This window comes from Coregonus lavaretus (genome assembly GCF_964263955.1).
Source record: "Coregonus lavaretus genome assembly, chromosome: 23".
Classification (NCBI taxonomy): domain Eukaryota; kingdom Metazoa; phylum Chordata; class Actinopteri; order Salmoniformes; family Salmonidae; genus Coregonus; species Coregonus lavaretus.
The window spans coordinates 24,141,706-24,155,641 of NC_140010.1; the positions used below are offsets into that span (position 1 = coordinate 24,141,706).

General features: G+C 44.2%; 1 protein-coding gene across 1 annotated transcript in view; it reads right to left on the bottom strand.

Annotated features, from left to right (window-relative positions):
- LOC311098782 (astrotactin-1-like) overlaps nucleotides 1–13,936 on the bottom strand; it is a gene marked incomplete at both ends in the record, with an annotated part of 287,871 nt that overhangs the window by 109,703 nt on the left and 164,232 nt on the right. The window lies entirely within an intron of this gene.

Genomic DNA, 13,936 nt, shown 5'->3' on the forward strand with positions numbered 1-13,936 from the left:
ATAAGATATTACACTTATTAATATCCCATTGGTAGGATATTCTTGATCGGAGCTCATCCATTTTATTATCCAATGATTGTACGTTGGCTAATAGGACTGATGGTAGAGGCAGATTACCCACTCGCCGTCGGATCCTTGCAACGCACCCCGACCTACGTCCCCGATATCTCCGTCTCTTCTTCATGCGAATGACAGGGATTTGGGCCTTGTCGGGTGTCTGAAGTAAATCCTTCGCAGATTATTATCAATGATTTATCAACAGCTGTAACAAGTTGTACAGTGTAGGAAATCATCACTGGTACCCTAGTTTATAGAAAGACCCACATCTATTGATCAATAATGGAAGGCATGATGATGGCCCATATCCAAGCTGGATTATGACTCTCAAGAGCTTCTGTTGTGAAGATAGGACACCTTGAGAGGAGAGGAGGAGAGCTGCTGCTCCTTAAGATTGCTGCTTAAAGTCTAAAGCTTCTCCTCGTTCTTAGGGATCATTTGACAGAGAAGAAACCACAAAGACAAAGCCCCATCTCTGTTAGCAAACACGGTTAATTTCTCTTTTCATCAATTTAGAATTCATTAAAAGGAGCAAAAGAGACTATGCTATGCCTTCTCAAGCCATTTATCCTTGGCATAGGCAAACTGTGTGAGTAAGCAGTTTCCCCCTTCCTCTCAATGGCAAAGCATGCAGTGGTCAAATAGGCCTGTAGAGGGCAATTATGCTGCACAACATCGCCAAACAAGGGGGAGGAAATCTCAGGCAGGAAAAATGTGTCTAGATTTATCTTGTCTTCTATTTTTTGGTAAGCATTTCACCCTGAAAGAAGAGCCAGTGTTTTTCCTGCCCTCATTAGGTAGCCCAACTCAGACAGGAGAGTCAAATCAGCTCTGTTTATTATGATCAAATTACTGTAAATGTTCAGCGTGGTGGAAATATGTTGTAAGACAACAGGAAAATTGGACACATTCTGAATCTGCAGCAGTTTTATCCTCAGGAAATAATGACGACACCCTGCAATCAGCCATTTCAGTTGTTTCATTTAAACACCAGGCATTACTGAGTAAATGTACAAATAATTTACAGGATATTTTTCTATTTATGACAGTATTTTGAACATGTTTGAATATATTTCATATGTATGGCCTGACCTGACAAACCCCATGGTTTTTCTGACAAAACAGGATTAAGAGTGGGTGCCTGATACTGTTGCTACTTCACACACAGAGACGCATAGGAATCACTTCGGCATGCTTGAGCTATTTGAAAATCCACGTCACTTCTCACAGAGGGGCTATGTTTGAAGCTTTGCAGTTTGTAGCATTCTGGATTGACCCGGGGTCTGTTTGAGGAAGCAGACACACTTATACCCCTAGGACAGGAAGCTTATACTGTCTTTTATGTCAATAATGGTCAATAATGCAGTATGCAAGAAGTAGAATATTATTCTCAATGACTTTGTTGAAGAAGCACAAAAGTGTGTTGGACTCACTGGCACAGTTAAAATGAATCCATAAACTTTTACATTAAAGTGTATTTTCAAAGGAATCTCCCGGCTAATGAGATAAGATTCACTATTAAATGGCTCATATATTTGATGCATGACTGTGCTTTAATGCAACATTTTAATATATGTGAAATCATGTATTTATATCCCCTCTCTCTCTTTTTGCCTCAAGACACCAAAGGGAGAAAGAAATCCATACACGATGAGCAGCTAAACCCACAGCTCATAGATCAGTGTCAGCCAATCAAAGCCCTGGATTGTGTTGATAACACGTTGCTCAAAGTGCTAGTGGCCTTGATGAAAAGCCTCTAGCAGTGCTCTCATCACTCTTCATTTGCTGGGGCACCAGACCAGTTCAAAGGAACTAGCTGCTCTCCACACCAAAACACACATGCACGGAAGCAAGCAGGCATACACACACGCATACACACAGGTGTACATACACACACATACACACACACACACACACACACACACCATTATCAGTAAACAAGGCATGTCCAAGACATTTCCACATGACTAATATTCCTTCTAAAGACGTTTCTACATTTTTCCATTTCCTCCTCCATTGATTTGATGTGCTGCAGAATATTGTCCTCTATGTATTATTTGACTTATATAGCATGACATCCTTCCATGAGATTTACTTCTAATTAAAACAGTTAAGTGTATGATCCCCATTCGCAATATGAAACAGCAAGCATTGATTACCAAAGCAGCAAAAATATACTACATTATGCGAAGTGGATTGGAAATGCTGTGAAATTACATTCTAACACATTTAACTATGACTAGGAAGCAATCAACTATAACCAGCAATTGCCTGGTGATGGTTGATTGATATAATGCACCTACACTACCAATAGGTGCAATAGAGCTACGTCAAATAACTTTGGCTGCTATTACTCTAAGACTATGCTGAAATCCTATTTACAGTACTCAACACAGTATCATGTGTTATTTTTGAAATAAATACCAGTTGCAAGTACTGGGGATAATTCAGCATTTTGGTTATGCCTACATCACTATATTATTTGCCCAGGCAATATAATATCTTCAAGGGGATTTGTTCCTTACAACTGTTACTAAATGCACAATGACATGCACATATAAAGTTTCTTATTATAGTTGCTATTTTTCTGTGCAAATTACTTAGTAATCCCGGCTTCTTTGTTTAACGCTTAAGGGATTTGGATTGGTCTGTCATTTGATTGTTCATGAACGATAAAACCTAGTCTAAGACTGAATCCCAAATGGTACCATATTCACTACATAGTGTACTACTTTTGGCTGGACACTGGCCAAAAGTAGAGCACTATGTAGGGAATAGGGTACCATTTGGGATACAACCTTAGTCTGATTAATATGCACAACACCGTCCCATAGCTCCTCATAGCAAAAATACAATAATAAGTGATGTGCCTTGATCATAATTAAAAGGGACTCAAGCAGTGTGGGAAGATTACAAAGCAATGCATTTACAGTTCTGAAGGTGTTGTGAACGTGATGAATTTACCACTAAGACATTCCAGTAGATATTTCTCACCAACAAACCTCTGAAAGCTCAGTGGGAATTATTTTTTTGTCATACGGCCTCATTATATCACATAGCAACACAGTGTAAGTTGAGTAAAGCTCTATAAAACTCATGCTATCTTTCAAAAATGAAATAAATTTAAGCTAGCATTCCCTACACCCAGACACAGGCTTTGACATTTAATCAATTATTAATTAAGTGCAAAAACATTGTGTTCTCCAGTTATCTCGTATTATTAGAAAAAAGCACTTAGCCTACACACGTTATTCAACATGATTTAGTTCCAAGACTTATAATGAATGTATTCAACAACCAGTCCAATGCTTCCATTTTGATTGAGCTGTATAACATTGAAATGGCAAACTTCAATGATTTGATCTGATGAATTACCCAGTGGCAAAAAGTGTAATACAGTGAATGGGAGAAAAAAAGGAGTCATAAATTCTTAAGTATAAAGGCCACCAAAAGGCAGTGTGAAGGACAAATCTCCTATTTGCTCATCTATGTTAACTCAAAGTCCAGAGGGTGTTGAGAGGTAGTGCCCTTCAGCTGAAGGACAAGCAGAGACACACATTACTCTGAATTACCTCAAGACAGCCAGGGCAGAAATCCTAAACTGATGTCCAGTCCAAAAACCCACAACCCACTCCTCTGCTCTGTAGGACTAAAAAAAAAAACAGGAAAATTGGGGGTTGCCAGAAACTCTCCTGTTGGAATCAACATTTTAAATTAATAGTCAAGGGGATGACCTTGAACACTTCAATTTAAAGTGGGATTTGGGGTTTAACTTCTCTTAAGCCGAGGGTAGAGGCTGATGAAACGGATCATGTTAACCAGGATTAAAACAGACTGGGTTTGGGCAATTACAATACATAATGGATGGGATCTTGTTTTGTGTCTGGGTTTCGATGAGAGTGCAGCAGGGGGGATTGGAAGGGCCTCTTGGGATTATGATTCAAACTGGCTGACTCAAAATGGTATTCAAATATTTTAGGCCCCTGCTCTTATGGAGATATTACAGCCTTAGATTGTTTTTCTGCTGAGCAAGGAAATTGTGCCTCACATAGCCTAGGCTTGACATTAAACTGTGTGTGTGTGTCTGTGTGTCTGTCTGTGTGTGTGTGTGTATGTGTGTGCCTGTGTGCCTGTGTGTGTGTGTGTGTGTATGTGTGTGTGTGTGTGTGTGTGTGCTTATCACATCCATTTACTACTCAGAGGGAAGAGGCTATTCAAGGCTTGTTTCATGTAGCCTTTGGCACTCTTTCAAGCCATCACTTGCTTATCATATTCAACTGTGCACAGTACAGAATTTCCTTCAAAAAGTACATACATTAAGTGAATCGTCAAAGACTGTAGCGGCAAGCGTCAGACTTTGTTTACCCTCTTCTAAGTTTTCTCGCAATGTGCAAGCTATTTATATTTGACAAGTGAGATTAGCTCTGTCTTCATCTGCTACAAACCATCTGAAGACATCAAGCTCGAAGTCGAAGACATCTGCTTCACGCTCTCGCTAATTGTCTTGCCACTGAGCATGCAGCGCACATTCATCACCCTGTCTGCTCTGCAAGATGCCTGCACACCAACTCACACCAACCCCACACTGCACCTGACAGAGAGAGGCCAGAAGAGGTAGGACGGACTGAGGCCCACGTTCTCTTTCCACCGAACATGCAATACTATGGGGAGCACCCATAGCATCCTCTTCTCATCACTACCCTCCTTCCTGCTCTTGCCTCAGGCTGCAGAGCCTGCAGAGACACATGGGCCACGCTTAGCCGTTACCCTCTGACCTGCCTGCCAGAGCATGTGCGACATGGGGGACCAGGAGAGCAGGAGAGAGAAAACATCCTGGATAAGTGGTAGATATTTGGAGGGTTGTGGGCGGATAGCAGTGCAGGTGGTGCAGTGACAGTCACCTCCCTAATCAGTCAACTCTGTACTGTGTCAACTCCGTACTCTTTCAACTCCATACATTTCTCTATTCCTCAACCTCTGATCCTCACACTGTCTGAGTAGAATAATACAGCACTGTTTTAATGGCTGAGTTGCTTTATATATGGAATAAATAAGGACTGTTTCTCCAGTTTGGTGTCTGTGTTAATCAGAGCCTCGGCTTGACATTACATAATGACCCTGACACTAGTCTTTGGGTGAAAGCACAGATTTGAGCCAGACAGCAGGTGATCTAATTCAAAATGACAAAGGTCAGTAGCCTTTTAAAACAGATAGACCCTGGGTTTAATGGAGGTCATTATTCAGAAGTACTGTAGTTGATGTTCAGGTGCTTTCAGGCACGCTACTTCACTGTCTTTATGTTTAGTTTCTCATAGGTTGAGGTTCTAGGTTATTTCTCATACAGTAGACAGTGCTTATCTTGTTTCTATCTGTTCATTATATTATATCCATCTAAAATGATATCATTAATCATGAGGATTGAATATGATATCCTTCACTGTTTGAAAAATGCATATAGTTCAAAGCTCATTATTAACTATGGTTGGCTTATTATGTATAATCTAATGATAATGTGCCTGTGTTTTGGATTTTCAAGCATTCACACCTACAGGAAGTTAATTCAAAAATGATAATTTCAATACATTATTTACTCAAACATAGCCTATAGAGTGTTTAAAAAAAGTTATTTTACATTTTGAAATTGTTTTTTAAATTAAATTAAGCTAAAACCTAATACGAAGACTTTGGACCAGCTTTTCATGAATGTTTTATCAAAAGATTTCACTGCAAGTGGGTCATTACTTGGCCATAACTTCTCATACATTGCCACATATAAATAAGTCTTATTATGTCTGCTGACAGAACTCCCAAAACATGCAACAATTATTAGCAGATTCACGCCAAATCCAGAGGCACTCTGATATTTGGAGCAAAGGCTAGAACATGGATCACCATAGTCTCCAGTGAGCACATTACTACCACCAAAAGTGCAGGACTTTTATGGAGGCAGAGACTACTTGAATTTTAACATTCTGTAATTTTGCAACGAAAAATTATGATTTTTAAGAAGTCTCTTTTTAGAAGTTAGGCCTATGAATCAAAATGTTCATACAGTACCATAGTTCCAGTCTCCCTGCTCTAGAAGAACCAACATCGTTCTGTGTAAAGCGAATTCACAAAATGGCAGTAAAAAAACAAAAAAACATTGCCTTTTGTATCTAATCACGTAATAGTGTCTGTAGCGGTGTCACAGAGTGAGAAAATGAAGAATAATGGCGATTTCATGCGGGTGGAAAACTCAGTCATTTAAAGCCATCTGTCAGAAGTGGTAACATTCTGTAAATGGTGAGGCAATGTCCTTGGGAGGAAGGCAAAGCGGTCGATTCAACCAAAGGAAACAATGGTGGTGAAGTTACTGGACTGAAACACTGGGGAAAGAGGGGTCATTAACTATCTGGCTTTGTCTTGGTGGGAAAACAACTACAGGTAAAAATATGGATTGCTGAAAGAGTAGCATTTCAGGAAAAGGAATTCTAACTGAAATCACAATTTCATGCAGTTAACACTGACAGCTTGCATTTGTTTCTACAGAATAATGGGTTATGAATAACTATAGTAACTAATTGCTGTGACTCAATGCATCCATGCTGTCACGCCCTGGCTCTGGGGACTCTTATATGTTGAGCCAGGGTGTTAGTTTATATGTGTAGTGTCTATGTTTTGTTTTCTATGTGTTCTTTTCTAGATCGTGTGTTTCTGTGTTGGCCGGGGTGGTTCCCAATCGGAGGCAGCTGTGTCTTGTTGTCTCTGATTGGGAACCATACTTAGGCAGCCTGTTGTGCACTTCTCTTTTGTGGGATCTTGTTCGTGTAGGTTTGTGTTTATGACCAAGGACTTCACGTTTCGTTTTGTTGTTTTGTTATTGTTAATAGTACTCAATAAAATATGTACGCATTTCACGCTGCGCCTTGGTCCACTCATTACGACGAGCGTGACAGAAGATCCCACCATACAAGGACCAAGCAGCGTGTGCAGGAGCAAACGCCGGGTAAGGAGCTGGAGAGGTTGGCGATGGCCCAGGTGGGCCAATGGTGGTCCTGGGAGGACATGTTCGCGGGCAAAGGGCCATGGGCTAAAGTTAAAGCCCTGGCGAGAGAGGAGGTACGGCGCCAACAGTGTTGTCGTCGGACAGGCGAGAGGCAACCCCAAGAAATGTTTTGGGGGGGCACACGGCATGGACGACGGGGCTGCTGGAGGCAGCTACAGGGCGAGTTTGTGGACTAGGAGAGGAGGCCACCAGGTTACGGGGGCCATTGGTCAGGAGGGAGAAGGAGAGTGTGGAGGCACGGCGAGAGGAACTGAGTAGGCAGCAGAGGGAGCGGAGGTTTATGAGGAAACCCAGTCCCGCTCCTCGCACCAAGCAAGTGGTGTGTGTCACCAGTCCGGTCCAGCCCGTTCCTGATTCCCGCACTAAGTTAGTGGTGCGTGTTCCCAGTCCGGCCCGACCCGTTCCTTCTCCCCGCACTAAGTTAGTGGTGCGTGTTCCCAGTACGGCCCAACCCGTTCCTGCTCCCCGCACTAAGTTAGTGGTGCGTGTTCCCAGTCCGGCCCGACCCGTTCCCGCTCCCCGCACTAAGTTAGTGGTGCGTGTTCCCAGTCCGGCCCGACCCGTTCCTGCTCCCCGCACTAAGTTAGTGGTGCGTGTTCCCAGTACGGCCCAACCCGTTCCTGCTCCCCGCACTAAGTTAGTGGTGCGTGTTCCCAGTCTGGCCTGGCCTGTTCCTGCCCCTTGCACCAAGCCTGTGGTGCGCGTCGCCAGTCCGGCCCGGCCTGTTCCTGTCCCTCGCACCAAGCCAGTGGTGCACATCGCCAGCCCGGTCCGGCCTGTTCCTGCTCCCCGCACCAAGCCAGTGGTGCGCATCGCCAGCCCGGTCCGGCCTGTTCCTGCTCCCCGCACCAAGCCAGTGTTGCGCATCGCCAGCCTGGTCCGGCCTGTTCCTGCTCCCCGCACCAAGCCTGTGGTGCGCGTCGTCAGCCCGGTCCGGCCTGTTCCTGCTCCCCGCACCAAGCCAGTGGTGCGCATCGTCAGCCCGGTCCGGCCCATTCCTGCTCCCCGCACCAAGCCAGTGGTGCGCGTCGTCAGTCCGGCACAGCCCGTGCCTGTTTCACCGGTCAGCTGCTCCACACCGGAGCCTAAGCAATCCGCTCCACCGATGTCCAGTCCAGCTCCAGCCAGCGGGGCCAGACCAGACCAGGGGCGCTACGGGGGGGTAGTTAGAGAGTGGTGGTCACGCCCGGAGCCGGATCCGCCTCCGAGGCGGAATGCCCACCCGGCCCCTCCCCTGTTGGGTTTAGTTGGTGCGGTCGCAGTCCGCGCCTTTGGAGGGAGGTACTGTCACGCCCTGGCTCTGGGGACTCTTATATGTTGAGCCAGGGTGTTAGTTTCTACGTGTAGTGTCTATGTTTTGTTTTCTATGTGTTCTTTTCTAGATTGTGTATTTCTGTGTTGGCCGGGGTGGTTCCCAATCGGAGGCAGCTGTGTCTTGTTGTCTCTGATTGGGAACCATACTTAGGCAGCCTGTTGTGCACTTGTCATTTGTGGGATCTTGTTCCGTTTAGGTTTGTGTTGTATGACCGAGGACTTCACGTTTCGTTTTGTTGTTTTGTTGTATTGTGCAAAGTACGCATTAAAAGATGTACGCATATCACGCTGCGCCTTGGTCCACTTATTACGACGATCGTGACACGTGCATTCTATCCACCTCCATGGAAAGGTCAAACCCTCCTTTGAGAGTTGTGTTGTGATTTTTGATTATTTTTCAACAGGTCTGAAAGGAAATGACTCATACATAAAATAACATTTCTTCAAATTACTACATTTCATGTAAATTATGTTGGGGCCGCAGACCCAGGTGCCTTGTGAGAATGTGTCGGCAAGTGGGTAACCGGCCTCTACCATCCGTCCTATTGGCCAACGTGCAATCACTGGAGAATAAACTGGATGAGTTCCGTTCGAGACGATCCTACAAACGGGACATTAAAAACTGTAATATCTTATGTTTCACCGAGTCGTGGCTGAACAACGACATGGATAATATACAGTTGGCTGGGTTTTCCGTGCATCGGCATGACAGAACAGCTACTGCCGGTAAGACAAGGGGTGGTGGTCTGTGTCTATTTGTCAATAACAGCTGGTGAGCGATCTCTAATATTAAGGAAGTATTGAGATTTTGCTCGCCTGAGGTAGAGTACCTCATGATAAGCTGTAGACCACACTATCTAACAAAAAGTTTTCATCTATATTTTTCGTAGCCGTCCATTTACCCCGACAAACCGATGCTGGCACTAAGACCGCACTCAACGAGCTGTATAAGGCCATAAGCAAACAAGAAAATGCTCATCCAGAAGCAGCGCTCCTAGGGGCCGGGGACTTTAATGCAGGCAAACTTAAATCTGTTTACCTCATTTCTACCAGCATGTCACATGTACAACCAGAGGTGAAAAAAATATGACCATAATTCTATCCTCCTGATTCCTGCTTACAAGCAAAAACTAAAGCAGGAAGTACCAGTGACTCGCTCAATACAGAAGTGGTCAGATGACGCAGATGCTAAGCTACAGGACTGTTTTGCTAGCACAGACAGGAATATGTTCCGGTATTCATTCGATGGCATTGAGGAGTATACCACCTCAGTCACCGGCTTCATCAATAAGTGCGTCCCCACAGTGACCGTACGTACATATACCAACCAGAAGCCATGGATTACAGGCAACATCCACACTGAGCTAAAGGCTAGAGCTGCCGCTTTCAAGGAGCGGGACACGCTTATAAGAAATCCCGCTATGCCCCCAGACAAACCATCAAACAGGCAATGTGTCAATACAGGACTAAGATTTAATCCTACTACACCGGCTCTGACACTCGTCGGATGTGGCAGGGCTTGCAAACTATTACAGACTACAAAGGCAAACCCGGTGACAGCGAGCTGCCCAGTGGCGCGAGCCTACCAGATGGGCTAAATGCCTTTTATGCTCGCTTCGAGGCAAGCAACACTGAAGCATGTATGAGAGCACCAGCTGTTCTGGACGACTGTGTGATCTCGTTCTCCGTAGCCGATGTGAGTAAGACCTTTAAACAGGTCAACATTCACAAAGCCACAGGGCCAGATGGATTACCAGGACGTGTACTCAGAGCATGCATGGACCAACTGGCAAGTGTCTTCACTGGCATTTTCAACCTCTCCCTGACCGAGTCTGTAATACCTACATGTTTCAAGCAGACCACTATAGTCCCTGTGCCCAAGAACACCAAGTTAATCTGCCTAAATGACTACCGCCCCATAGCACTCACGTCTGTAGCCATGAAGTGCTTTGAAAGGCATGTCATGGCTCACATCATCACCATCATCCCGGAAACCCTAGACCCACCGCAATACCGCCCCAACAGATCCACAGATGACGAAATCTCAATTGCACTCAACACTGCCCTTTCCGACCGGGACAAAAGGAACACCTACGTGAGAATGCTGTTCAGTGACTACTGCTCAGCGTTCAACACCATAGTGCTAAGGACACTGGGACTAAACACCTTCCTCTGCAACTGGATCCTGGACTACCTTGACGGGCCGCCCCCAGGTGGTAAGGGTAAGCAACAACACATCTGCCACGCTGATCCTCAACACAGGGGCCCCTCAGGGGTGCGTGCTTAGTCCCCTCCTGTACCCTGTGCGTAGCCAAGCACGACTCCAACACCATCATTAAGTTTGCTGACGACACAACGGTAGTAGGCCTGATCACCGACAACGATGAGACAGCCTATAGGGAAGAGGTCAGAGACCTGGCAGTGTGGTGCCAGGACAACAACCTCCCCATCAACGTGAGCAAAACAAAGGAGATGATTGTGGACTACAGGAAAAAAAAGAGGACTGAGCACGCCCCCATTCACATCGACGGGGCTGTAGTGGAGCGGGTCGAGTGCTTCAAGTTCCTTGGTGTCCACATCACCAACAAACTATCATGGTTCAAACACACCAAGACAGTCGTGAAGAGGGCATGACAACGCCTATTCCCCCTCAGGAGACTGAAAAGATTTGGCATGGGTCCTCAGATCCTCAAAAGGTTCTACAGCTGCACCATCGAGAGCATCCTGACCGGTTGCATGACCGCTTGGTATGGCAACTGCTCGGCATCCGACCGTAAGGCGCTACAGAGGGTAGTGCGGACGGCTGTTGACGTGACCGTTTAGTCACGGTAATTAGGCTTCTCCAAGCTCTGATGCTGCTAATGGTCATTAGTAGCCTATCAAACTTGCTAACTGCCTGGTACTCAGCACTCTATTGTCCCTCTAATCACTCTGACATCAATGCAAATGTGTTCGCAAATCGAATCAAGCACTTCATGAGAGCCCATGAGCTCATGTTGCGTAATATTTCAATAGGCTATGCAATTGCACGAGAAAACAGAGTGATGCCCTCTACTAAAAAGAGGAGGATCAGCTTTCTATAGGCTAGACCTACTATATTTATTTGTCAATTTTCCTAATATTAAGCACATTGCTTATATTTACAACAGGAGTATAGACTACATTGCTGGCATGAAAATAAACCACGGGGAAAAGTGTCCTCCATTCCCTATTTAAATGCATAGATGACATGTATTTTTTCCCCCTGCCCCTGTTTCGATACAGGTGCATGATAATGGTCCATTCTAAATCAAAACAAATTTCACACATATATTATTTAGTATATGTAAAGACAAGATTAAATCAAGAATAGTCTGATGGGTGACAATATTAGCCTAACACTTGTGAATTATATATTATCACTTGTGAAACAAGAAACAATGGCATTTTTTTGCGACTTTTTCGAATCATAGTCACACACCTTATGTAGCTTAGCCCATAGGCCTATAAGGTTTGTATTACAACTAAAGTGGCCAAAAAACAGAATGAAGCACATTAATCCGCTTTACAAGGGGTGTAGAGCCTAACTGGCATACATAAGCAGCGAGTGAGTTTCAAGTTTGGGGAAGATAATTTTCACCATAAAAATGCACCTTTATAATAAAAGCATTACATGCATAATCGCATTTGTGGTCACTTTTGATAATGGTGTTTTCCCGCTAATGGAACATTCGCGCTTAAAGCCTACTGCCGAGTGCTCATTGCTGTGCTTATAATGTGAAGAAATAGCCTAATAGTTTATCAACATTTTAAGGTAAATGTTCTGATCTGTTGCGTCAGTCTTATTGCGTACATTTTTGGGTGGATGCTAGTGGTTGTATTAATTTGGGATCTATCACATCCCACAACTGTCCCAGACTATGTTTGGAATATTTATTTCTCGCACAGAACAGAATAGGTCAACTTTTGTACTATGGGGGATAGTAGATTGACATAGGCTATTGCTTTTGCTGTTAGTTTGGCCTACTCATCTTGTTGGCTGACGAAAAGTAAATGTGGACAGTTCTTCCAATATCTTCTATATGCACCTAGGAATTGGATAAGGACGCGCGCAGTTGCATCCCTGATGTGTCTGTCTTCACTTGTAGCCTGTGAGAAAGACCCGATCACGTGATGGAGAGCCATGTGAGTGAGATGAGAGGTGCTTCGGAGCAGGCAGCATTTAGGGAGAAGGGCTGCAAAAGGTATGGATTTATTTAGGGTGCATTATGGCCACACAAAGGGGATGCCGCTGGGAAATTCGAGGCATTATCAAGTGCTTCTCAAATTGTGAATGGGAGACTGACGAAGTGTGTACAGCCTGCACAAAAAAACAAAGCAGAGCTCATGCCTTTCAAGCGACTTTTTCCAAATCATCATTAGAGTTGCATCATGCAGCCTTACAATGTATTAAAAATCTAAACATATAGCCCAACGTTTGTAGAACAACTAAAGTTACATTAATAACGCTAAATTAAGCATATAGGAGTACATATTTCTTTGTTAACCGCTCAACACAGAATAGCCACATGTGTGCACTCCCTCAAATCGTTTGGAGAAAATATCCTTTCTATTTTATTCAGCTTTGTTCAATTGTATTCTTCATACTATAAAATAATATAAAATAATGCCACGGAATTCTAAGCAAATCTTGTCTGCCTAATGAACTAGTCTAGCCCCCAGCCATTTGGCATAGCCAGATCAGGACCTAACATAAGGACAACTCAGAGTATGCTATTCTGTTCTTCTGAAATAGACTACATTTTCTTCATATAATGCTTCTTTAGACCCGTCTAAAATAAATAATGGATGTATTATGACGGTGTAGGCTATATTACATGGATTTATTCTACTTTTTAAAATGTAGATGTTCCAAAGGTCAGCATCAGTGGCTTGTAGGCTATGTTTGGAAGCCAAATGTGTTTATGTTAATTAACGGTCAATTTTTTAAATACGTTTTTAATTTATCCTTTATTTAACTAGAACAAATTGTTATTTACAATGACGGCCTACCCCGGCCAAAACCTCTCCTAACCTGGATGACGCTGGGCCAATAGTGCACCGCCCTATGGGACCCCCTATCACGGCCAGATGTGATACAACCCGGGATCGAACCAGGGTCTGTAGTGACGCCTCTAGCACTGAGATGCAGTGCCTTAGACCACTGCGCCACTCGGGAGCCGTCAATTACCGTGAGACCGACAGTTATTTGCTTGACAATCACCGGCTGATGAAATTTCATGACCGCCACAGCCCTAGTAGTGCGTACTGCCCAGTATGAAAAATGTATGCACTCACTAACTGTAAGTCGCTCTGGATAAGAGCGTCTGCTAAATTACTAAAATGTAAAATGTAAATGTACATCACTGGGGCCAAGCTTCCCGCCATCCAGGACCTCTATACTAGGCTGTGTCAGAGGAAGGCCCAAACAAGACTCCAGCCACCCAAGTCATAGACTGTTCTCTCTGCTCCCGCACGGTAAGTGATACCAGACCACCA